General features: G+C 43.8%; 1 protein-coding gene across 15 annotated transcripts in view; it reads right to left on the minus strand.

Annotated features, from left to right (window-relative positions):
• The window catches only part of PTPRM (protein tyrosine phosphatase receptor type M), a 2,094,608-nt gene that overhangs the window by 1,563,604 nt on the left and 505,749 nt on the right, over positions 1–25,255 (minus strand). The window lies entirely within an intron of this gene.

Consider the following 25,255-nt stretch of genomic DNA (forward strand, 5'->3'; position numbering starts at 1 on the left):
TTAACAGGTTCAAATATTTTGGGTAGTCGTGTCTGGAGTTTATGGTTTCTCTGTGCTATGCTACAAGGGGATTTAGAGATAAGTTGCATATGAGAGGCTCCTACGTCCTCTGGGGGCAGTGTGGCAGGCATGGTGATATAGGCAGTGGTAATAAATAGTGCTATCAGGTTGGTGAATGATGCTCGATAGACTGAGGTAGGCAGGTAAGAGTACATAGTGTTATAGCTAGTGCTAGAACTAGAGCCTGCTATTGCGTGTATCGATCAAATGTTAGACAACATGGGCTGGATATTAGGCTGAGTATTAGGCAGTGTAGGCTCGATGCAGCAGTCAACTATAGGTCCAAAAATAGGCTAAAAGCAACAGTCAGCTATTGGGCTAAATAATAGGCAAAATGCAACAAGCAACCATTGGGCAAGGTAGGCAAAATGCAACAAGCAACCATTAAGCAGAATAGGCTAAATTCAGAAATCAACTGTTGGGCAAAATAGGCTAAATGCAGAAATCAACTGTTGGGCAAAATAGGCTAAATCCAGAAATCAGCTGTTGGGCAAAATAGGCTAAATGCAGCAGTCAGCTATGGGTTGCAAAATGCAACAAGCAACCATTGGGCAGGGTAGGCTAAATGCAGAAATCAACTGTTGGGCAAAATAGGCTAATTGCAGCAATCTGGGAGTGGACAGAATACTGGTAAGGAGTCACTTGGACATTGCAGCGTCATAGGACAATCAGCCTAGGTGGTTAGCGGAGAGGTACACAGATGAGGCAAGTTAGTGCCACCTGGTACAGGGTTGTAGTAGGGGGCATGGCACAGTTAGGTGGGCTTCAGAAGGCACTATGCTTGTGTACAGACATGAGCATGGATAGGATTTTAATTGAGCAGGTAAGGTTATGGCTGGGTGCTATGGTGTTAAAGCATAAAGTATGGCATAGGTATGGGTTATGGTACATTTATCGTTGTACTTACATCCGGTATGCAGGTGTCTGTGAATTAGATGAGTGAACAGTTCGTACAGTGGCGTTCGAATTTGCAGTAGCTCCTTGCGTCGGCCAGCGGTGAACAGGGGCAAACAGGGTTGCTGGCCTTATGGTGGCCTTGGATTGGCCGCCGGCTATTCCGCCTGCCGGCGGAAGTGTTTGTGAAAATACAAACAAACACACGTTGCCTAGCAACGAGCCCGAGCCTCGTTTTCATCCCGCATCGCGCCCGACATTTTGTTTTTGGGAAATGTCGGCGCGAGCGGATCGTGGGCACAAGTGCAGGCCACACAGACAAGGGATGCACAGCAGTGTGCAGGGAATAGCTCAGGAGGACTCGGGGCGGTGCTTCTGCCGTTGGTCTGCCTTCTACATGGCACACGTGGAGTCCCACGGTGCTGAGGGCAGCAGGGTTTCTGGCTGGGCCTCAGTGACGGCTGGGCTCCTGCCTAGTCGCGGAGAGGAGCGCTGGGGTGGGGGCTCCTGCCCGCTCGTGGATGAGAGCGCTGGGGTGGGGGCTCCTGCCCGCTCGAGGGATAGGACACTAAGGTGGGCAAACAGGGTTGCTGGCCTTATAGTGGCCTTGGATTGGCCGCCGGCTATTCCACCTGCCGGCGGAAGTGTTTGTTAAAATACAAACAAACACATGTTGCCTAGCAACGAGCCCGAGGCAGAGCCTCGTTTTCATCCCGCATCGCGCCCGACATTTTGTTTTTGGGAAATGTCGGCGCGAGCGGATCGTGGGCACAAGTGCAGGCCAGACAGGCAAGGGATGCACAGCAGTGTGCAGGGAATAGCTCAGGAGGACTTGGGGTGGTGCTTCTGCCGTTGGTCTGCCTTCTACATGGCACACTTGGAGTCCCACGGTGCTGAGGGCAGCAGGGTTTCTGGCTGGGCCTCAGTGACTGCTGGGCTCCTGCCTAGTCGCGGAGAGGAGCGCTGGGGTGGGGGCTCCTGCCCGCTCGTGGATGAGAGCGCTGGGGTGGGGGCTCCTGCCCGCTCGTGGATGAGAGCGCTGGGGTGGGGGCTCCTGCCCGCTCGAGGGATAGGACACATAGGTTTGCCTAAATGTATCCCTGTGGAGATTTTGTGATTAGAACTCTGACTCATCTCCCTGGAAGCTTTTTTGAAGCGAGGGCTACTTTACATTAGGACATTAAATACCCTGAGATGCCCTTCGCTATCCTCTTTAATAATGGAAATTAGATCTCATGCGTGTGATGCGCATGCTGAATCTGTTATAAAAATCTTTAAGATTATTGGCTTCCCGATTGGAATGCAGGTTTTTATGAATTAAAGAAAACACTTGTATGGAAAATAGAAAAACTGGGTTGGTGTCAGAATTTCGACCATTCAGCAAAATTGAAACAATACACCGATGTTCCTTATATGCTATATAATTATAAAATGGTTCAATCCTATCTTTTATCATGTCCTCCGTTTTTATGTAGATTTGTATTTTTACTGTGTATTAAAGGCATGGTCTAGTAAAAAATGTTATTTAAAAAATAGATGGGCAACATAAAAAAAAAAATACTAGCATTCTCTTTTTTAAAACTTCCTATGTAAAATTTTGAGCTATTCAAGCTCAAAATTCGCAAAAGCAAGCACATGGGCGCATCCATTTTGTGAAATGGATGCCCTCCTGTGCTGGCTTTTGCTTTTGCGGCACTAATGAAGGAAAATCCAGCCAGCTGTAGTAAACAAAAGCTACCACTGGGTGGCTTTCCCTTCATTAGAGCTGTACGCGGAGGACGGGGACCGGAGACCAGAGCAGGAAAGCTGCAGCTGAATCTCGGTAAGTGCTATTTATTTCTTTTAAAAAATAAGCACTAGCTGGGGGTTTTTTTGTACGTTTTCCGGGCTGGAGGAGCCCGGAAAACTTAGAAATGAAACCGCAGCTTTAAAAATGTTGTATTTATGTTTGCGGTCGCTTTTGAAGCGACCGCAAACATAAATACAACGTTATTGTGTTGGAAAACGCTGCGGTTTTTCTTTCCAAGTTTCTCAGGCTCGGAGGAGCCTGAGAAACTCGGAAAGAAAAACCGCAGCGTTTTCCAACACAACCGCGTTGTTTCTGCCTGAATCTGCTTTCCCATTTGGGGCTCTCGGGCTCCCCATGGGGAGCACGAGAGCCCCAAATGGGAAAGCAGATTCAGGAAGAAACAACGCAGCATTTAACATTTCCCATTTGGGGCTCTCCGAGAGCCCCAAATGGGAAATCAGCTGTAGGCAGAAACACTACGCGGCATGTAAACACAACCGCGTTGTGTTTCTGCCTGCTGTGGCTTTCTCTTTGGGTCTCCGGCGCTCAGCGAGCCGGAGGAACCTGAGAAACTTGGAAAGAAAAAACTGCAGCGTTTTTCAACACAATAACGTTGTATTTATGTTTGCGGTCGCTCGCAAACATTAATACAACGTTTTTAAAGCTGCGGTTTTATTTCTAAGTTTTCCGGGCTCCTCCAGCCCGGAAAACTTAGAAAAAAAAACGCAGCTAGTGCTTATTTTTTAAAAAAAATAAATAGCACTTACCGAGATTCAGCTGCAGCTTTCCTGCTCTGGTCTTCGGTCCCCGTCCTCCGCGTACAGCACTAATGAAGGGAAAGCCACCCAGCGGTAGCTTTTGTTTACTACAGCTGGCTGGCTTTTCCTTCATTAGTGCCGCAAAAGCAAAAGCCAGCACAGGAGGGCATCCATTTCACAAAATGGATGCGCCCATGTGCTTGCTTTTGCGAATTTTGAGCTTGAATAGCTCAAAATTTTACATAGGAAGTTTTAAAAAAAAGAATGCTAGTTTTTTTTTTTTTTATGTTGCCTATCTATTTTTTAAATAAAATGTTTTACTAGACCATGCCTTTAATCGTCTCCCTCTACTGTCAGTAATTGGGCCAGCACTTAATCCACCATCAGACAAGTGTGCTTGTCGTATCTGTGATGTGAACAACATAATGGAGACGGCTAAACATGTGCTGACTGAATGCAATCCACTGGGGACCACTTATAAGTGTCATTTGTGGGCCTTTCTGAATAATATGAACTCTATTAAAGAACCATCCTTTTGGTATTTTTGTCTCAACTCTAAAAGCACTGTTGTGCATCTTGCACTTTATAAATTATGGTTCATTGTGTGTGAAGCTGTCATAGTGAAAAAAATTAATTCATTGATTTCAGGGAATTTTTAACGTTTTGAATCAATTGTTAATGATATTGTATTTGTATTGCATTGCATGGGTATTTTGCACTTGTTTTAACATATTTATTGTAATTTGAGTTTTATTATGTGGAAAGTTCATTTGAACTATATCACATTAAATAAATAAAGATACACATTGTTTATAATGCACAAAATTGCACCTCTGGTAGACTCAGAGTGCATGGGTTTTTCCAATAAGTGGCAAAATGTCCCAAAACACAAACACATGCCTTCCTGTACCGCCATCTCCATTATGCAGCGACCCCGCATAAAGTAAGTGGGCAGGTCTTAGCCCACTACCTATGACTTTCCACTTAACACACATCCGAGTGGTAAAGTTTGAAAAACATTGGGTAGAGAAAGGAACCTAATGCTAGTTGGGGGAAGGGTATAAAAACTGGCAACAGGAAGTGTAGGTTGTTCGGGTGAGGTCAGAGCTGGAGGATGAACAGAGACCAGCAGGAGGGAGGAAAGAGTGTCAGACTATGAAAGGGATTTGTGGAGCAGATGAGGTATTGGGTACTGAGTGAAAGTCGTACTGCAATATGAATGTGTAGATGAGGGATTGTGAAGCGGATGTTACTGGATAAAAGGAGGATGTTTGAGTAGTGTGGTGGCGGGAGTAGTAGTAGCATGGAGGAGGGAATAGTGGTGTTGAGGAGGGAGTAGTAGCACAGAAGAGCTGAGGAGGGAGTAGTAGCACGCCAGAGGGAGTAGTATTTCGGAGGAGGGAATAGTATTGAGGAGGATGGCATAGTAAGGAGTAGGTGGGAGCAGTAACGTGAAGGAAGGAGAGAGAAGTAGCATGGAGGCAGGGTCAGATTGGCCCCTCGGCCTTTCGGCCCATGGCCGGGCCGAAATCGTCCCTGGGGAGTGGGGGCCAGTTTCTGGACATGCCTGAGCCAGTTTGGAAGAAAAAAGAATTTGAAAAAAATAAATATTTTTTCAATTTTCTTTTTTTTTCTTCTTTTTTCAAAAAGCCTTTCATCCTTTTTAGGTCGATAAATGAGTACCAGCACAGGTATGCATATCTGTTCTATAAAATAGAGCTTACGCATAAGTGCTATACAATAACATTATCATTTGGCCTTGGACGTCTGCTTGGATTCACAATAATTTAATGTATTTAGGTACAATGCAATTTGATGCCACTTCCTGTTTAGTCAAGGGGTGAAAGGTCGTTTTTCATCGCTTCCCGGGATGTCACTTTGGGGTGGGGTCAAATTACATCACTTGCAGTGATGTCATCAGAGGTCACAGGTTGTGAGGCCAGGGGTGGGCCACTTTTTTTAGGTGACCGAGGCTATTTCTTGTCCCAGTCCGACCCTGCATGGAGATAGGATAAAAGTAAGATCAAAAGGTGGAGGCAAGATGTAGGAGGAGTGAAAACATTGAAGGGATGGAAGATTGGTGGAAGGAGGTGATATTGAGCGCGAATCGACAAAGTGTCTGAATCAAATGGCATATTTGCAGGGCATGATCCCAATTCCCAATCAGAGTACTAACAGATGGATAGTGTAGGGAGAGTTAGGAAGTTCCTGAGGGAGTCTAGCGAGATAAGGCATTCAGCCTAGGTCAACACCACTCCCAGAGAAAAGAACTTACCCAATACTTGCAGAGAATCTAGATACAATCCATCTTACTGACGGACTATGGCTTGCCTACGAGAGGCTTACTGACACCCCACTGCCCCCGATGCTATGTACTTACTCTGGGCTTGAAGATGCATCTCCAGACATCCCTCTTGGAGTGACATCCACCACCTTTCCCATTAAGATCGATGACTTTCCAGAGGCTCAAGCCACTGAGCAGGCCTTAATATGTTGTTTCGTATACTGGGGCTCACTTTATAGCAACTGAACATCTTTTATCACAAAGGCCACTGTGTAACGCAGTCCATCAGATGAGGCTATGGTGCTGCGTAGTGCCTAGAAGTGAACTGTGCATCACATCAACTCCCCATGATCGAAGAGCTGAAATGCATGTTATTTGGAATGAGAACTGTTTTTTTCCTGCGGAGGCCATCGCAGGCTACAGTGCGGCTTCTGCACCGTCATCGCTTTTTGGAACATTCTTTGTGGCTATTGCCTCAGGTGATGTTTCTTCACCAAGAAGTGTCACAAAGCCCTGATTCTGTGTAAGTGAACATCTAGCCTTTTCACTAACTACATGTAAAATCCTTATACTACGCACTGTAATTATTCTATCTTTATAGAAGACCAAATGAACTCCCTGCAGAAGAGTGCAAAATGTAAACCAGGCTCCCTGGATGCGCTTTAGCATTCAGCTTTTCTAGCTACCTGTTAGAGCCTTGTAACTGCCCTGAGTGTACAATAGAAGCTATTCACAGGGGCTGTTGATCAAAGTGATTACGCGAGACCTATAACACCGCATTTGTGATGTAGACCCACTGTTTGCTATTGTTTTGAGACCAGTTACAGCATTACTCTCTATGTCCTTTGATTACCCATAGGTCTGCAAAAGGGGCATCTTTTACTGTGAATAAGAGATATCTAGTTGTTGTCAAAATCATTCTATTAGCTTTACAAAGAGATCAGGGTATATTTATATTGTGCCTCATTGCGAGTATGGCGGTGCAAGAAAAAAGGCAGCAATGGGGTGGTGATTCCGGTACTACTGTGCTACCACCACATTACTAGACTGCCGTACTATAGGTTTGGCGGTAAATTGGCAGATAAACCTCCAGCAAAAAGCTGGAGGTAAATACACCACCTTACTGACAGAAATTGGTAATCCCTCCCGAAATACCCATAGAGTCCTACAGATTCCAAAAATGAGGAATTACACCGCCCTACCAACACTTGGTCTTGTGGATTTACTGCAGGACCAGGTGGCAGAAACAGTCATTCCATTTGGTGGCATTTCAGCAGATTTACCACTGAAATACCACCAAACTTGTAATGAGGCCCATTGTGATTTGAACAAATGAACTGTCCTCCTGCCTATTCCAGAACTAAAACACATATGCTCCACAAATTCTTCCAAGAGGACAAATCATTGTATTGTATAAGAATTTGCTATGACCCTATCTATTTATTGAGATTGCATTTTTGTGTTATGCTGTAATCTGAGCCTGCCCATCTATACAACTTTTAAAGCATCAGGGTCATAAATTATGGACAAAATGATATGTTTCCATTTTATGTGGAAGTTAGATTTGGGGGGAACGCTGCATGCCAGCCCCTTCTTCCCCAGTGGTAGTTCCCGGTCACCGGTTAAGTGGCTCCAGGCAGGTTCTATCTTCTATGCAAAGAATGGAGCAGTTAAGTTTCAGGCTTGAGCTTCTCAGAAAGTCCACCTTAAAAAATGGCTGTTTAGTCGATGGGCGTGGCATCACTTTGGGAGGTCTGACGGCTGCTTCCAAAGACACACTCAGGGATTCGCTGTGGGTCTGATTAATAAAGAACATTGAATCAGAGCGAGCTGTGGCATGTGCAAATGTTCACTTGTATTAGTGACCGTTTGTGCATTAGAGCCAAATAAATATTGTGATGCAGAAAATGTGCGTGTATGTGAATTGCACATGGGCAGCAAGCTGTTGGTTTAAAGTAGCATATTGTAGCAGCATAGAGCAGTATGGTAAAGGGGTGAATATCTTACAGCCCTGTAGGTGTTTGTTTTATTGGCATCCGGCTCTAAACTTTCAGAAGTAAGCCCAATTATTAAAACACAAACAAGGTTCCCATGTTCATTTGTCAATAGGCACGCATAACCAAAAACACAATGCATCACTCCACGACTTGTAGAGGAAAAGTACTAGAAGCTCTTGCCAGAATGCAGTTCATTTGAAGTCCCTGGAGGCTCGGGTGATTAGCGAGCTGTGCACAGCGCACCGCGACTTACATTTTTCATACCCCGACAACTGGCTCCCGGATGCAGTGAAGAGAAGGGTAACTAAATACTGTAAAAGCACTGCCTCAGTGAAGGTGAAGCAATTCTGGATTCTATTAGGATGCATTCAGAGCCCCATATCTAGTATGCAATCAATGTCTTAGCATGGCCAGAACACGGTCTCTTAGGGGTCAAGGAGGACTTGTTACAAACACCCACCTAGATTCAAAAAATGCAAATTTATTTTCCCGCTCGATGGCATAGCTGGTGCAGAGAGGGGCTCATGCCTGAGCTACTTGTGCGCAGACACCTCTAACTTGTACCTCCACGAATACCTAATGTGCCTACACAAAATAGGTGTGGCTGGGGAGTGGCTACAGACAGGCAATAGAACCAAAGGACGTGGAACCCTGATTAGGATCAGGTAATATTATCCCCATCAATAATGTCGCCATACATATAGTCGCTGGGAAAGGGCATAGGTGACATTATTTATGGGGATAATTTATGGGGTAAATGGGACCAGGGATGCAGGGGGTGTCCCCCGCTCCCTTTAAAAAATATGGGGGTTGAAGGGGTGTCCACCGCAGGTTCCATATGGTAATATCGCAGCAAAAATAAAAGGCACCATTCTTGTATGGCAAAATCTTTGCGGGGATATTAACACATGGAACCCGCTGATTGAGAGAAAAAGGAGCAATATTCGGTTTCCTTCTTTTCCTGCTCTTCGTAATTTGCCCCAGCTTTATTTTTTTAATAAAGTTTATTTATGTTTTCAAAAATGACACATAGATGAACTATGATCCACTATGGTGAGAAAAAAAATGAAAACAAATGCAGGAATTAGGGAGATTATGCAGGCAGTGCTATGACACGAGGATGCAGTGAGCTATATCCCTAGTCCTATATGATCACACGAGGCAGCCAAGCCACCCTCATTCTCCACAGCATCTTTCCCTAATGCACAACATGGATCAAAAAAGTAGTTTAAAATTCAGCGAGAATTAGAAAAACCTTATCCAAAGGACAATAAAGAACCTATTAAGGATATTAAATAGTGTATACCCATTAAACAGGCCGTGCTTGATAAGCTTGATAAGATCAAGCAGAGCATCTCTTTAAAATGTGATAAAGATGTCCCGATTAAGGGCAGGGTGAAACATGAAAGCGGGGGAACAGAAGTCTAAGGATTTAGATGCATGCTTTACTTTTAAACCTGTCTCCGAAGAGGACCTAATGGCTATTATCAGCAAGCTAAAGCCGCCTAAATATAAGGGGGGGGCATTTGCCCAGTGATTACAGTCAAGGCTTGTGTCCCTGAACTAATAACAGTGCTGACCAAATTTGTAAATAGATCTTTTGGGGGGAAATCATGTGCCAGTTGAGGTGAAAGGGTCTTGGATTACCCAACTGATTAAAAAAAGGGTTTGGATCCAGAGATTCCCACAAATTACAGACCCATCACAAATATGCAATTTTTGATAAAGATACTGGACAGAGTAGCGCAAAAACAGATTTTAGGCTACCTAACGCAGGCAAACATATTAAACAAGAGGCAATCCGGTTTCAGACCAGGCTTCGGGACTGAATCGGCTTTGCTCGACTTTAAGTCAAACCTATTACAACACATGGATGAAGGTCAAGCTTCGCTACTTATGTTCCTTGATATTTCGATATGTCGGCTGAGTTTGATTTGGCAAGCCATGCCCTATTAGTTGAAAGACTTAAAGGCATGGTCTAGTAAAAAAATTTAAAAAATAGATAGGCAACATTAAAAAAAAATACTAGCACTCTCTTTTTTAAAACTTCCTATGTAAAATTTGGAGCTATTCAAGCTCAAAATTCGCAAAAGCAAGCACATGGGTGCATCCATTTTGTGAAATGGATGCCCTCCTGTGCTGGCTTTTGCTTTTGCGGCACTAATGAAGGAAAAGCCAGCCAGCTGTAGTAAACAAAAGCTACCGCTGGGTGGCTTTCCCTTCATTAGTGCTGTACGCGGAGGACGGGGACCAGAGACCAGAGCAGGAAAGCTGCAGCTGAATCTCGGTAAGTGCTATTTATTTTTTTTTAAAAATAAGCACTAGCTGGGGGTTTTTTTCTAAGTTTTCCGGGCTGGAGGAGCCCGGAAAACTTAGAAATAAAACTGCAGCTTTAAAAACGTATTTATGTTTGCGGTCGCTTTTGAAGCGACCGCAAACATAAATACAACGTTATTGTGTTGGAAAACGCTGCGGTTTTTCTTTCCAAGTTTCTCAGGCTCCTCCGGCTCGGAGGAGCCTGAGAAACTCGGAAAGAAAAACCACAGCGTTTTCCAACACAACCGCGTTGTGTTTCTGCCTGAATCTGCTTTCCCATTTGGGGCTCTCGGGCTCCCCGCAGGGAGCCCGAGAGCCCCAAATGGGAAAGCAGATTCAGGCAGAAACAACGCAGCATTTAGCATTTCCCATTTGGGGCTCTCGGGCTCCCCTCCGAGCCGGAGGAGCCTGAGAAACTTAGAAAGAAAAACAACAGCGTTTTCCAACACAATAACGTTGTATTTATGTTTGCGGTCGCTTCAAAAGCGACCGCAAACATAAATACAACGTTTTTAAAGCTGTGGTTTTATTTCTAAGTTTTCCGGGCTCCTCCAGCCCGGAAAACTTATGAAAAAAAAACGCAGCTAGTGCTTATTTATTTTTTTAAATAGCACTTACCGAGATTCAGCTGCAGCTTTCCTGCTCTGGTCTCTGGTCCCCGTCCTCCGCGTACAGCACTAATGAAGGGAAAGCCACCCAGCGGTAGCTTTTGTTTACTACAGCTGGCTGGCTTTTCCTTCATTAGTGCTGCAAAAGCAAAAGCCAGCACAGAAGGGCATCCATTTCACAAAATGGATGCGCCCATGTGCTTGCTTTTGCGAATTTTGAGCTTGAATAGCTCAAAATTTTACATAGGAAGTTTTAAAAAAGAGAATGCTAGTATTTTTTTTTATGTTGCCTATCTATTTTTTAAATAACATTTTTTACTAGACCATGCCTTTAAGAGTGTTGCTAATTTTAACCCTGAAGCAGTAGAGTGGGTTCAATCTTTTTTAGAAAACAGGTCAATCAGGGTCTGTAGCGATATAGCTGAAGCACATCCTATTTTTCTGCAATATGGTGTACCACAGGATGCATGTTTGTCCCCTTCTCTTTAAAATATATACTGCACCTTTGTTTTGGCTTCTGGACGAAAAGGGCTTTTGTTTCCCTAATTATGCGGATGACACGCAATGTGTCATCCTGCTCTCTGGAAAACACAAAGAAGATACAAAATTGCTGAATGATGTTTATCACATAATTGAGACCTGGATGATACAAAGTGGGCTATCACTCAATATTCGTAAAACTGAACTTATGGTAATGGGCACTAGTACCGGAATAAAGAAACTTGACCCTGAATATCAGATTTTCCAATGAGCGGGTTGCAAAATTGCTACAAAAGAGAAAGTGAAAACATTGTGAGTGTACTTTGACCAGATTCTTGGTATGCGTGCACACGTTAAATCCCTAGTGTCCTTGGTTGCTTATTACATCAGACTGCTAGCCCAAATCCGTCCCTTCTTAACATCTAAAAGTTGGGAGACGGTTGCAAGGGCAATAGTTGGATCAAGAATTGATTATTGTAGTAGTCTTCATGTGGGGATCTCCAAAGGGGATTGTATGAGTCTACAAACTATTCAAAATAGTGCAGTAAGAGCAGTGATGAGGCTACAAAAAATGTGATCATGTCTCTAAGGGTAGACAGAACATTCACTGGTTGCCCATTGAGGGCAGAATAAAATACAGGCTGTTTGCTGCAACATTCACATGCCTGGACTGTCTCAGTCCCCTGTAAGTTAGGGACAAGTTAGACTGGAAATCAGATGTTAAATCCCTTGGATCTAACAACACACATTTTCTTATGGTGCCCAGATGTACGCTCACTGTAGTCAGTAAAGGACCATTTTTCATGGCAGCCCTGAAAGCATGGAATCAGATCCCTTTAGACCCGAGAAGTATAACTGCTTTCAGGGAAATTTCTGTATGTCTGGTCTGTCAAATCATCTAGCAGCGCCCTTATGCCCCTCTGGGTCGTTATGGATGCGCTTTATAAAGCATAAATAAATACTTGCGCCCTGGGAACCCAACCCCCTCCTGCAAGCGCCACCTAATAACCCAAACTAAAAATCATGACCCTCTACTGCTAGAACCTGGTGACTCTAGGTGGCTCCAGAGTCCCTGGTGATCCCGGAGGATTTGGGGGGCTAAGGTGTTCTGCAGAGGAAGTCTCGTCATCTTCACCCCTAACTCCTCGGACCAGTGAAAGAAACTTCAACAGGTCCAGCTATTGCCAATCTCGTAAGCCTGAGGATGTGAACACACCATATTTTCTAATGGTACAAGACATAGTGCAGCCTTTTAACTGGTTAAAAGGTGTATATAGGGTGATATGATATGCTATCATACCATATCAAACTGGTCCCAAGAGGAAGAAACGTAAACAACCTGAAGACTTTATTGAATTGAAATCTGATTTTAAGCCATCTAAGAAGGCAATATCTTCTACCGAGCAGGATTTTTAAAAAAAATTAGAACATGCCCACTGCACTTGGCTGCACTAAACAGCATTTTCAAGTAGCCCAAGACTTCCTTATACCTTCCGGGAATGAAGGATCAGTTGGCTCCCTCAAGAAATAATTGTGCGGCACTCGATATGTTTTTTTGTTGAAAAGAAATTGAATTTAGCACAATCTGACCTCTTCTCCACACCCCGCACTTCCGCAGATTTCACCCCTGAAGAGGCCTCCTTCCTACTCATTTGCTGATACAAGGCCAGCATTAGACTCCATACTAGTATCTCCAGACCTCAAGAGAGCAACCCTAACCCTGCTGCTTAAACAAACAGGGCTGGACTCCACAGCTTTTAGGAACTGCTGCCTTATTGCTGGTTTACCCTGGCTGAAAACCGTTAGAGAAATCAGCAGTATCACAACTCCAATGCCATCAGGATCAGGCTTGCTTTTGGGAACCTGGTTTCTGCCACTTTCACGGGATGGAAACGGCACTCCTATCTGCCTGGGATGACATTCTCACCTCAGGTCATAAGGGATATCTGTCTTTGATTATTCTCCTTGACATGTCTGCTGCATTTCATACCATTAACCATGAGGTGCTATTGATGCGATTATCCTGCTACACCAGGGACGTCATTTCACCAAACTGCCAGGGATAGCGGAAGTGACATCACAGGACCCTTGCCCTCTGATGACATCACAGGAGGTGGTGTCATTTGACTCAACCCTGAAAGTGATATCACAGGAAGCCATGGAACATGACTTTTCACCCCTTGAAAAAACTGAAAGGGGCATCAAATAGCATTGTTCCTAAGTTCCTTAGTACACAACTAAAAATATGGTTACGATATCACTATAATGTGATATACATTTCCTACAAGAATGGATAATAATGATGTGTTATTATAAAGCACTCACGCTTGAGTGCTTTATATAAAACAAATATACATACAATGTCACCCAACCTATGTTGGTACTCATTTATCGACCTCAGATGGATGAAAGGCTGAGTTGAGGTGTTTAAGAACACACTAAATCAGTGACTAATCACCTGAAGTGTGCCTGAAATAAACCTTTAATGAGTCCAGCAATTATTGTATACAATTCCAGAAAGACAAATTATTTGTTATTCCTATTCTTTCTTATTTAGGGTCACTGCTCAAAGTGTTACACTTGTGCAACCCCATTGTTTCTTTTTTTAAGAGGCCCGAACAAGAAATCCAGCCACTTCAGAAACAAAGAGCCACGTGGTGCTGGCCACAGCCAGCCCATAAGCTTGCATTTAAAAATAAAAAAGAATAATATATATATATATATATATTTTTTTTTTTTAGAGTAGGGGTAGCAGAGGCGACCTTAAGGGTCACAGTTGTGACCACTGGCGACCCCCAAATGACGCCCCTCTGCTACACGGGTGTAAATGTTCCATCCCGAGGTTCAAATTTGTTTTTCACTGGATAGAAGCAGTGCATACAACTGGGCCACATACAATCATCATTTCTCACAGTAGGATGTGCTTTCCACAGGGATGTCCCCTTTGTCCGCACTTCTGTTTAATCTGCACCCAGTGTCTTCACTCTATTAGATTCTTTTGGCCTACAATTATTCTCCTACCTGATGTCACCCATATTGTGGTAAGAGCCTCGGTCCCTTCTGAGAACATTTGTAAACTCTCAAGGGGCCTCGAACATGTCAGAGTTTGGATGCTTCCCTTTTATCCCCAGATATTTAATATGACCGGTTATCAGTGACATTGTAAATTTCAGGCTGGATTCTGCAAACGCCATGTGTGTTGGGCAGTCCATAGGTCTTATTAACGGACTTCCAATCCAATCCAAATGCAGTGGCCCTTTTACCTTATTCAAGCCATTTCCCTTTTAACTTTGGCTTCCGGTTGAGAAACATATTGTATTCAAAAGCCCATGAATATTTGTCTAAAACAACTCACCCTTTATGCTGCATAAGAATAGATCACAGAGGAGCAGTCACTGAGACTTGTAAGTAATTAGCACAAAAAAGTATCCATGAGGCATTGAACTGGTGTGAAACAATAACTATCTTGCATTGCACTCGTCAGTATGTCAAAGTACTCCACATCAGACCACCCAATGTCCTCTATGCAACTTTCAGTATCAAGTTGTTGGCTACACAATCCAGTCCTGCACAGGATAAATTGGATTTTGTAAATATGTATTGTTCTGGCACTGATAATTAGTCAGAAAACATTATGCTGCAGGGGTAAACATTTCAAGTTGCAAGCTACTAGCCAGCCATAAAATGTGACTAGCTGCCTCGATTCTACACGTACACATAGCACAACATTGCATACTAGTCGAGAGTCAATTGTCACTAGTCAATGATGATGGCAAATTTGAAGTCCTGGATTTTCGATTTATGTAAATTTGGAATATATACGCTTGAAAACAGGAGTGTGGCAGGCTTGGTAGCCATAGCCCGGGTTGAAGAAGAAAAGTACTGCAAGGGGGTTGAAAAATGAAAATATTGTATATAACATAATTGCTTAATGGCCTTCAAATGGTGGGGCACGGAGGAGGAAGAAGCAGAAGCTCCGGATGTGGCCTGGGCAGTGTGAGACAGAGAGTGACAATCTCAGCTCCCTGGGCTCCGACAGCAAGAGCTTCAGCAGCAAGCACTGGTCTGGCCACTGCAGGCTCACAGGCAGCGAGGACCTAGAGCAGAGTCTATCTGAGCGTCCACTGAAAGTGCTGCACCATAGAGAGAATGTAAGACATCGGAGGAAGTGGTACGGCCGATGCAAGGTCTGCAAGGACTTTACACACTTGGGCTCATTTCTTGTATATTCATGACAGGACAAATCAAAAGAGTGGGGCGGGGGTGGTGGGCCAGCTGCATTGGAGCCCAGTGTCAGGCTGTTGTGGCCAAAATGCTGCAGCTCCTCTGCTGAAGAGGGAGCAGATGAATAACCCGATATTGAGCCTCAAAATAGATATATAAATGGTTGCCTTCAAGTGTGTTCAGCTTGGAGACGGCCAACTCTCTGCTCGTTTATATTCATGAAAGGCCCTTCACATCCAATTTTGTGAATTGTTATTGAGCCACCAGTTTGCAGTGGCCTGTAGCTTGTTCTGCATGGCTCAGCAACCACTGTTGTGAACAAGAAACCGACCATTAATGAGCGGCTGCATTGTTGGGGTACAAAGGATTGCCTCTTCACATAAACACATGTACTTTTCCTCATGCCAATATCATTCAGCATCTGTTTGCAGTCAACCATGTCCTTCCTGGTACCATCATGCACTATTGTTTTTTTAATCAGTCCAAACACTAACTTCAACTCTAACCGTATCCTGTGTCTTGGCTGGTGGTCCGTTCGGAATGAGGTCACTTATCCTAAACTAAACCCTACCTTTTAGTCGTAGTCTAATCCTAACTCTTACCAACACACTTTTGGAAACTCTAAGCCTGTCACCCATATGATATGATGCAATGGTTTATTTATATAGCGCCTATACAAATGTGTTTCAAAGCGCTTTGTTTGTCATATTAGCCTCAGCCAATGGTCCTTGGCATGTATGGGATCTCAAACTCTTTGCAGTCTATAGGAAATGATGCCCCAAATGTGTCCAGAAGGAGAAGACTATTGAAAAGGCACATTAACATTGATCTTAATATTTTTTCATGCATCACCTTGTTTTATTCCAACCAAAAAATATGATCCTATCAAGTTCATGGGTCGAGTTAATTTCTCTTAGGTTGAGTAGTTAAACTGTTACTCGACCTGCAAGTCGGGCGTGATTTTAAAGATTTGTCGAGGCCGGCTCGATTAGTAGTAAAACAAGCACATTGAAGGGAGCCCTACAGTAGCAAGTGAAACCCCATGAACTAAGCAGCCACAGACTGTAGGGGCATTTTCTAGCATTCAAACGCGAGAAACAACCATCTAAGGGTAAACACTCTAAGTTAGCATATTTTCACAGAAGATTCCATTTGGCATGGTGAAACATTACAACAAATCACAGTTTTAAGCACATGGGTGCAATCCTTGTACAGGCGTGTACATTTTGATAAAAGCAATTTCAATATACCTGCTCTGCACAGTGAAAGCCCCTACAAACCAATTAGTGCTGACATGTTACGCCCTTGTGCAGCAAAGACATGGGGCCCAATTCATGGAATTATTTGCGTGGGAACTAGGGAACATGCGCGCCACACTGCATGCAAAATCCTGTTTGCCAATTCATGGAATCGAATGCGTGGGACTTTACCAGGACTTGCATGGAGTTTGTGCAGGCTCGGCACGTCTCTGCGAGCCGCCCCCACATTGCGCGAGACGCCACGCAGAGCATTGGTGTGGCTTGCGCAGAGTGCTGGGAAGGGGGCAGAAACCAGAAAATGGGGAAGAACATGCGAAAAAGTAGGCGTTACAAGGGATGGCCCACAGACAGTCCCTCGCATGCCCACAATTTCACCCAACGACATGTGTTCATGTAACCACCCTTGCAGCCTCTTGGTAGAGAAATCCTCGATCTCTACACCACCCGAAGGCAGAAGGAAAGACACTTGCGCATAGAAAATGCAGAGCAGAGGTGGGTTGGCATGTCGGATTTAGGGGTTCGTGTATGCAACCAGGGTTTTGATCTAACTTAGGGGTGTTCGTACGCAGTGTAGCTGGGTGCAGGAACAGTTTACAGGGGTTTGCGCAAAGATTTTCAGAGTTTTACCTGAGTTACAAAGTATCATACGCATGTTGTTGGGGTGCCGGCAACAGATACGGGGGACCCTGAGCAGGGTCCCCGAGATGCAGGCCTGCTTGCGGGGGCCCCATGCACTGTTTGAAGGGTGCGTGTATTCATTCCCAGGGAAGTACTCAAAGGTAGCTGTTCTGGCTCTTAATGCTTTGCGTGGGGGCGTGTCGGGGGCGTTCCGGGCACGACTTGCAAATACGGCTACTTTGCACAGTAAATTCCATGAATACTCGGGCGTGCATTTTTTATTCTGCGTGCAGCCTGGCACAGTGTCAATATCAGTGCGCAGTAATTGTGGGAGAAATGCGCACTTTTCCATGAATTGGGCCCATGGTGTTCATGTAGGCTATGTAATTGCCTCAGTGGTCTCAATTAGCCATGGTCATATTTCAAGGAGTCAATGGATATCTAAGACATGTTGTATTCTTTTAATCCCATGTATCTGCAATGCAAAAAGACAGACTCCTGCAGGTACATTCCTTTGAAAGAGATGAATTCTGAAGGAAAGGACATGTCAAGCTCATATCGACGACCTCACTTCAAGAAGAAGAGGGGTGGAGAGAGGGCGATGGTCAACGCCCTGCTCCTGAAGTACAACCTCACAAATCTATATATCTATATAAAAATATGACTCACTTCCCCAAGAATACTGACTTTGTGTGTTGGGACTGATTCCTCCACAGAAAGAGATTAATAAAGATAGTGCAATGTGGTTATATAGAGCCCTTACTATAGCTAAAAAGCAGATTTTGAAATGTCGGAAAAGTGCAGGAAAACTGATCTGTTAAGATTGGCTGTATGATATTCCTATTTTATCTGCTAGAATAACACTGAACATTATAATTCTATATGGCGAGGCTTTATATATGTTTGTATCGTTTCATGTCGTCTTTTTGTACATTATTTAACTTTTCATGATAATGACCCCCTCCTTTCTTTTTTTAATGTTTTTAAAAGTTATTTAAGGACTATCATTTGTTTTTTTTGTTAATGCTTCAGTTAAGTAGTGAGGGCCAGATCCCTTAAGACATTTATGTATAACAGTCAGCAGCCGAAACTGGATCCTGGCTTCAACTCGAAGCCAGTGCAGTCCCCGCCTGGTCTCCCGACACATGGTCTCTCTTTTTTAGGCCAGCAATGATCCTAACCATACGATTTTGCAGTGTTTGTAGTCAGGAGATGTCAGTGTTAAGGCTACTGCAATAGTCAATCTTTGACCCAACAACAGCCCTAGCTATAGACGCAGAGTTGGTTTGGGCAATGTAAGGCCGACGTTGGGCCAGCAGTTTAGTATGATAAGCCGTAGACGACATCAAGCTGCCTATTTGTGCCTTCATATTTAAATTCTAATCCAAGACAACGCCTAGGGTCTTCACTTTCTCTTTGGTTTCTATATCACAAACACATATTAAAAAAATGTTTATAATTTTCACCCATTATTAAGCGCCAGGCCATTTTCCATCATCCATGATTGGATGATCTCATACGACTCATTAATTCTTTTTTCATCCTCCTCATGCCGACCTGACATAGGAATGACACAACGAGAGTCATCTGCAAAGTTAGTGAAACCTATGTTGTTCTTTTCCAGCAAGTTGTAAAATAGGGACTGTAAAAATGTTATATAAAGACGCAGACAAACATGGTCACAGGAATCTCAGTACATTTCATCTCTTCTCCTTTCGTATGGTCGTTATTTTGTGGCCTCTTTTGGAATGTATGCATAGACCTGGCATAATGACATCAGGTGTACTATGGAAGGTGGACTAGGACTACAGAATGTTCGAAATCTGTCTTATGTTCAGCTAAAACGGGTCTGCAACCTTTGGCTCGCCACATGTTTTGGACTACAACTCCCACCTGCCCTAGCCAGCTTACTCAACGCTCAAGGATCATGGGAGTTGAAGTCCAATACACATGGAGAGCCAAAGGATGCAGACCCCTGAGCTAAGACTTTATGAATGTGTGTTTAGTTTTCACAGTATTGTGTTGTATAACCTTTGCATACTTGATGCTTTGTACATGTTACTCAAAATACAATTTCAGAAAAAAGCATAAAAGAAAGCACTGACAAAGAAAAAAAAGAATCTCAGCACTGGGCAGTGGACCGCTCCAGAAAACGTAGGCCCCCTTTTGTGAGAGCTGCACACTCCCTTCAGCTGACGGCTCCTGAGTGAGTTGCTTGCTCGCTTTCTTCCTGCCACCAGAGCCGCGGGAGGGCTCCTTGGGCACAGCTTTCCTTTCTCGGCTGAGAGCAGGTTGGGAGGCTAGAACGCCATTAGGCCAGCTCGTGATGCTTAGTTTCCTTAACAAGATTTGTCAGGATGTAGTAGTCCGACTCACTGAGTTTTAAATATGCTAAGCTAATTTGCAGAAAGGCGAAGGTAGAAGGGAATTGCATTAAGTCCTCATTATTTGCACTTCATTATCACTTCAGTGGGTGGACCAGCAGATACCACTGTGTTAATAGAGGTCAGCGCCAATGAGCACGAGGCCCGCTTTATGAATGCTCCGCTTCACCTCATCATTTTCTAATGCTCTGTCACCTCTCTTTGTATTTCGGTAATATAATTCAGGGGTCACACAGAGAAAGAGAAAAAGCATTGACTGCAAAATGTCAACCGTAGGCACGCGCTTATTACTTTTTTACAGCTAGCAATTCCTCTAGCCGCAGGGGTGATGTTGGTAATGTAAAGTCATTTAACTTTCAGCCAGGTTTCAAGGGGCAGAGTATTCTTTCCCCACTTCTTGCTCCTTTTCCGCTCGGGAAAATGGAAGGCAAAAGAAAAATAAGCATTGGCAAAGCCAACAGATTTGGCTTTTGTGTAGGCATGGGATCAGCATCTATCTAGTGCCTGTACAAGAGACAAAACTGTTGTCTTTGCCAATGCTTATTAGTTTGGGGTATTAGGTGGCGCTTGTGCCACCTTTAAGCTGAAACTGCTGCATTAGAGTAAAGCTAAGGAGAAGTGGCATATGAGGAGGGACACATAGCTTGTAGATATTGTTTGGTTATTTCCCCACCCATTGACTGCCCATGGCCATGCTAATCCCTATCGCCATTCCCACCCAGTTAGTGCCCCTTTCCGCTCAAACACCTCTTCAAGGGAACTATTTGAGCTTGCTTTAATCAAGCCTTTCCATCAAACATTGCACTCTGAGTGTCTGTCAGTGTTATTTCAAATCAGTCTTCTGAGAGTTAATGACTTAATTGGAGCTGCTACTGGTGTAATAGAAATGCCTCAACCAGGTTTGCATTCAGCCACTTGATTTATAAGCACTATGTGTGTCCTTCACTAAAGTCCTGTTAAAAACCAGCATTGGCAAAGCCAGCAATTTTGGCTTGTACATAAGTATTAGGCATTTGCCAGGCTATTTTTGTTTTAATTGTACAAACAATTTTTACAAAATGAGAAGAAGCCACTTTTCTGCAGAAGAAAACGTGTAGGAGGCGAAAAAAAAAGACTGTTGCAGTTTCAAAACTACTGTGATGGAAGGGTAGATATTCAACCAACTTGCTCCTCCAGTCCCAACTGTCCAAACAACCCCACCACGGCAATAACCCAACAGGTTTTCTCCCCACTCATTAGGCGAGCCCACTGTCATCCTCACTATAGACATGGAGATTCCTGAAAAAGTGGCCTAGCCAGATGTGTCTTTTCTTCGCCAGACCCAAACATTCCAGAAGTAGATGCCTTCTCGTCTCTACATGGATGGAAGGAGGGCAAAATCTGCATTTATTTGCCAGGCTATTGATGCCCAGGTACTCGGGCCTTTTTCACCTGTACCATCAATGGCCAGTTAATACCACTGTGGCAGTGACTGGAAAATGCCTTTGCCATGTCTACACAAAAGCCCAAAATGTTGGAATTGCCAATGCTTGTTTAAAACAGGAATTCAGTAAAAAGGACAGACACCCTGCCTATAAATTAAGTGTCTAAAGACACACTTGGTAAAGACAGCTTTAGTACACTAGAAGCTGATTTATAGCGGCAATTAAGCCATTACCGTTCACAAGGCTGCTCAGAAAGCACAAAGCTAGCTCACAGATATACCAGGGGAATGTGGTTTGGGCAGGGAGGGGCATAGTGGGTGTGAATGGCAATAGGGATTTGGATGGGCATTCAATGGGTGGGTAAATAACCAAGCAACACCCACAAGCACTTTGTCTCACCTACATTTCTCATCTCGCTTCCATCTTCGCTTCCCATGACAATAGTCTTGCCTTAAAAGCAGTGCTTACAGGTCCACCAAATAGCCTAAAACTTACTACCTATGCCTAACACCCCACCAATCCCTTCGATCCATCTTCTTAAGCACAGTAAAGTGATTATGAAATGCCTTCGATCACCTCTTTCTCCAAAAAATGTGCAGATCAGATGTGCAAACCTCAGCTCGTCTTGGCTTGAAAATGTGTAAAGTTGATTACGAAAAAGATGCTTTGGATACAGGTGTTTGCCCATGGCTCGTCTTCACTCCAAAGTCACCTCCTTACACAACGAGCATGTCATTTTTAATGCTGAACAAGCAGTATTTAGGTGCAGTGCCTTGAAAGACTTGGGTATAGGGCCGTTATAAATGCCATATCACATCAGATCAGTACAAAAGAGCAGTAGCATAAACTACTGGAGCTAAAGAGCAAATAACGATGAGCTCACAAGAGGTCTTATGTAGCCTGCAGGGTCTTACAAGCAATCAAATGTTTTAACTTCCTGAAAGCCATCACATCACTGGCTATCCAGGCCACTTTCGAAGCCAATAGAAAGTAACATGCAAATTCACACAGCCACAATTATCTAATCAACCTAGATTGTTAGACCTAGATCTAATAATTCAGTCTAACCTTTTGAAATACCTGCCTGCTCAGTGTCCAGCCCTGTCGTGGGTTGTGGTGTCACTTTTTCAGATCTCTACACCCTCCTGCACTACGTTCCTACCCACAATGTCTTGTTGTGGTGATATCGCCTGGTGTAAAAGTAGCCCGCTCAAGAAGGGAGATTTGGAGCCCAAATCACCACAGTATCACCGTTTTCCGGCCTTTGAGTGAACCATCAAAAAGGTTGTGCTAAATCATGATCGATGCATTCTGTGAGTGTGGGTACTGTGGCTTTTTTATGTGAATAAGTTTTTGTTAAAACAAGCTTGGTCAAATTCACCAGGCATAAATATTCTCCTAGACCTTCATCTTATGGACTTATTCATTTCTTCAGATTCTAAAGCCAGATCTCCGGATTTAATTTGGGGGAAGTTAAAATTCCACCGGCCAGCCATTTCCCTGCCTGCTCAGACAAGCTGCTAGTACTGCTGGAAACTGTTATGCTGGTAAATGGGAATTACCCTGGTGAAGCAACAGGCCAGTTCCTCCATGAGGCTGAAATGCCAGCCAATCATTCTGGGCCACCAGGAGGATGTACTCCTGTCGCATTCCTCTCATAGAGCTTTGTGCAACCTGTAGCCACAGGCTCGAATGCTTTCAGGATGGGATTACTCTTTATCAGTTTGAGGTTGATAAACTGAGAAAAACACCTGAGAACCATAGAGTTGTATTGTATTGTATCTGTTTATTTATATAGCACTCTTTGCCCACTTGTGTGGCCTCAATGCGCTTTAGTTGGGTAATAATACCTATTATTACATTGTGGTAACTCAGTGTATTCAGCAAGAACTGCTCCATAAAATTAATTGGTCATACTCTGACCGACAAATGGATATGTATTGCATTCCCCTTCACTGTAAAGGTAATGGTGCTCTATGGCAATGAATGTCAATGGGAATGCCACCACAGAGAACCAAGGGACTGTGGCCACCATTTTCAAGATTCTCACTCGAAAGTGGTTGTGTTCTTCTCGGCCTTTCCTTGCCCATGTCTTAATAATCTCTGATTGAGGTGTCTCTGCTACTGGAACCAAAACCTGAGACTCCTGAGACTCCCTGCATACAGAATATGTCCCCAATTCAATTTTCACACAGGAATCCAGAGAAGGGAAAGAATCCATCAGCCTCATGACCGACGTGTTCCCACAGTTAAACTGCTCCCACGGACAATAATGCTACTAATTCATCTGGGAAGGTTGGTAGCTTTTTATGCTTGTTTTCGCCCAATGGCCTTGTTTGTAGAATATAAAGCCAGATAGAGAATTAATTGGCAGCATGTGCCAAATGAATTCAAAACCCTGCCTATCACCATCAAGTTGTAGGACTATAATTCACACTTTCTTTGGCCCCCCCACTCCCATATTTCTCATATCACTCATTATTAAACATTTTTAAAATGTTATTGTTTAAAGCGCTGACCTAGCTCGAGAGTGGCGGAGTGCTGTACAGAGTATGGGTAGCCGGCATTTGGGCTGGGGTCTTTTAACAGTAGTACAGTACTCTGAGGTCTGTTCCACGGTATGTGTGTCCATTGGAACACGTCCTTGGTCAGGTGATGTTGAAAGAGCCACTATGCAGTAGGGTGCCTTGACTCTTGTTGGTGACAAGTCACAACAGCAAAAGATAAAATACCATTCCTGATGCTATGATCTTACGAGGACATTTGATCTATTTCTAAAATCCCTGCACACTGCAGCCTTTGAACGAGAAGGTAAGTTGCTCTGCTGAGAATGATTAGCAATGATTGATTCTGCTCAAGTGAAATTTGAATCTCATTGCTGTTGTGTCCAATTCTGTAACCAAGAATATACCTGGGTTTTGGAGGTGTTGTCATCTTTTTTTACCGTACTTGTTGGTTACCTAATTGGCGCCATGAAATGATGTCGTTTCGCAGACGCCACATTGTAAATCAAAACATAAATAATTTGCCTGTCAACTCTTTGCATGCTGCCTGCTGTGCATTATGCATTTCAACACATGCCAGGTCTGATCTGCAAAAAGAATGTATACCAGCTGATCTACGACTGATAATCCCCCTATAGTAGCCGATGTCCCATTTAAAGAATGCTCTACACATGAAACTACAGTCTGCGTGAGACTGAACATTGAGTGGCCATTGGCTTGCCTGTTTGGGTGCAATACTGAACTGGAATTTACAGAAAGTTAATCTCTTGGTGGGGCTGGGGGTTGCACATGATCGATATTTGACTTGACGTCACAGTATTCTAGGAAGGCTCTTTCCAGAAAAGTGAAAAGCTCCATAATCATAACTTAATGAACTAACATTTCTTTGTGATGTGGCCAGTATTGGAGCAAGGAAAACTTCGCAGTACGACTTTGCAGTGACATTTCGCATGCAGGTAGAAGAGTACCCTGAAGAAGGTGGCTAAACACCACCATGACACTCTACCTGCAATCATCTCCTGAATAGCCCTTTGGACTTATATGGAATGTATAATGTCAATTCTATATTAACTGATATTACACTTCTACCACTTGCTCCCATTATACAATAGAACCCTCCCCACACTTGGAGATGGAATATTGAGGTGATAAGCCCTGAGGTGGTGGGCTCACCCTGTAGGTAACGGCCTGCTGCCCAAGTTAAGGGCCCAAACGCAGCAAAGGTCCCTTAATGAGGGTTGCATGCTGTTACCTACAGGGTGGGCCCAGCCACCAAGGGGCATAATTGCCATTAGAGCCCGTGCAGATCCTTACAGGGTGCTAATGGTCTGTTTTTTTATTTTTTTAAAAGAAAGAAAAATGTACCTTTATATCGCCGCTGCACTGCCTTCAGCCAGAAAGTCCATTTTCAATGTTGATGATTGATATCATCAACATTGAAGAAGGGACTGCCTGGCTGAAGGCACTGTAGCGAGACAGGCATCATGATGAAGGTACGTTTTACTTTGATTTTACAAAATAAAAAAATAAAAAAACATTTGCATCCATGTAGGGATCTACACGCGTGCTAATGGGAAGGGGAGCCGGGAGCCCGGAAGTGAAGTGCCGACACTAAAGAAAGTGATCGGAAGGCGGGCATTCCTTGGTGAATACAGC

The sequence above is a fragment of the Ambystoma mexicanum genome, chromosome 5q (genome assembly GCF_040938575.1).
Source record: "Ambystoma mexicanum isolate Mex_15411 chromosome 5q, UKY_AmexF1_1, whole genome shotgun sequence".
Lineage (NCBI taxonomy): Eukaryota > Metazoa > Chordata > Amphibia > Caudata > Ambystomatidae > Ambystoma > Ambystoma mexicanum.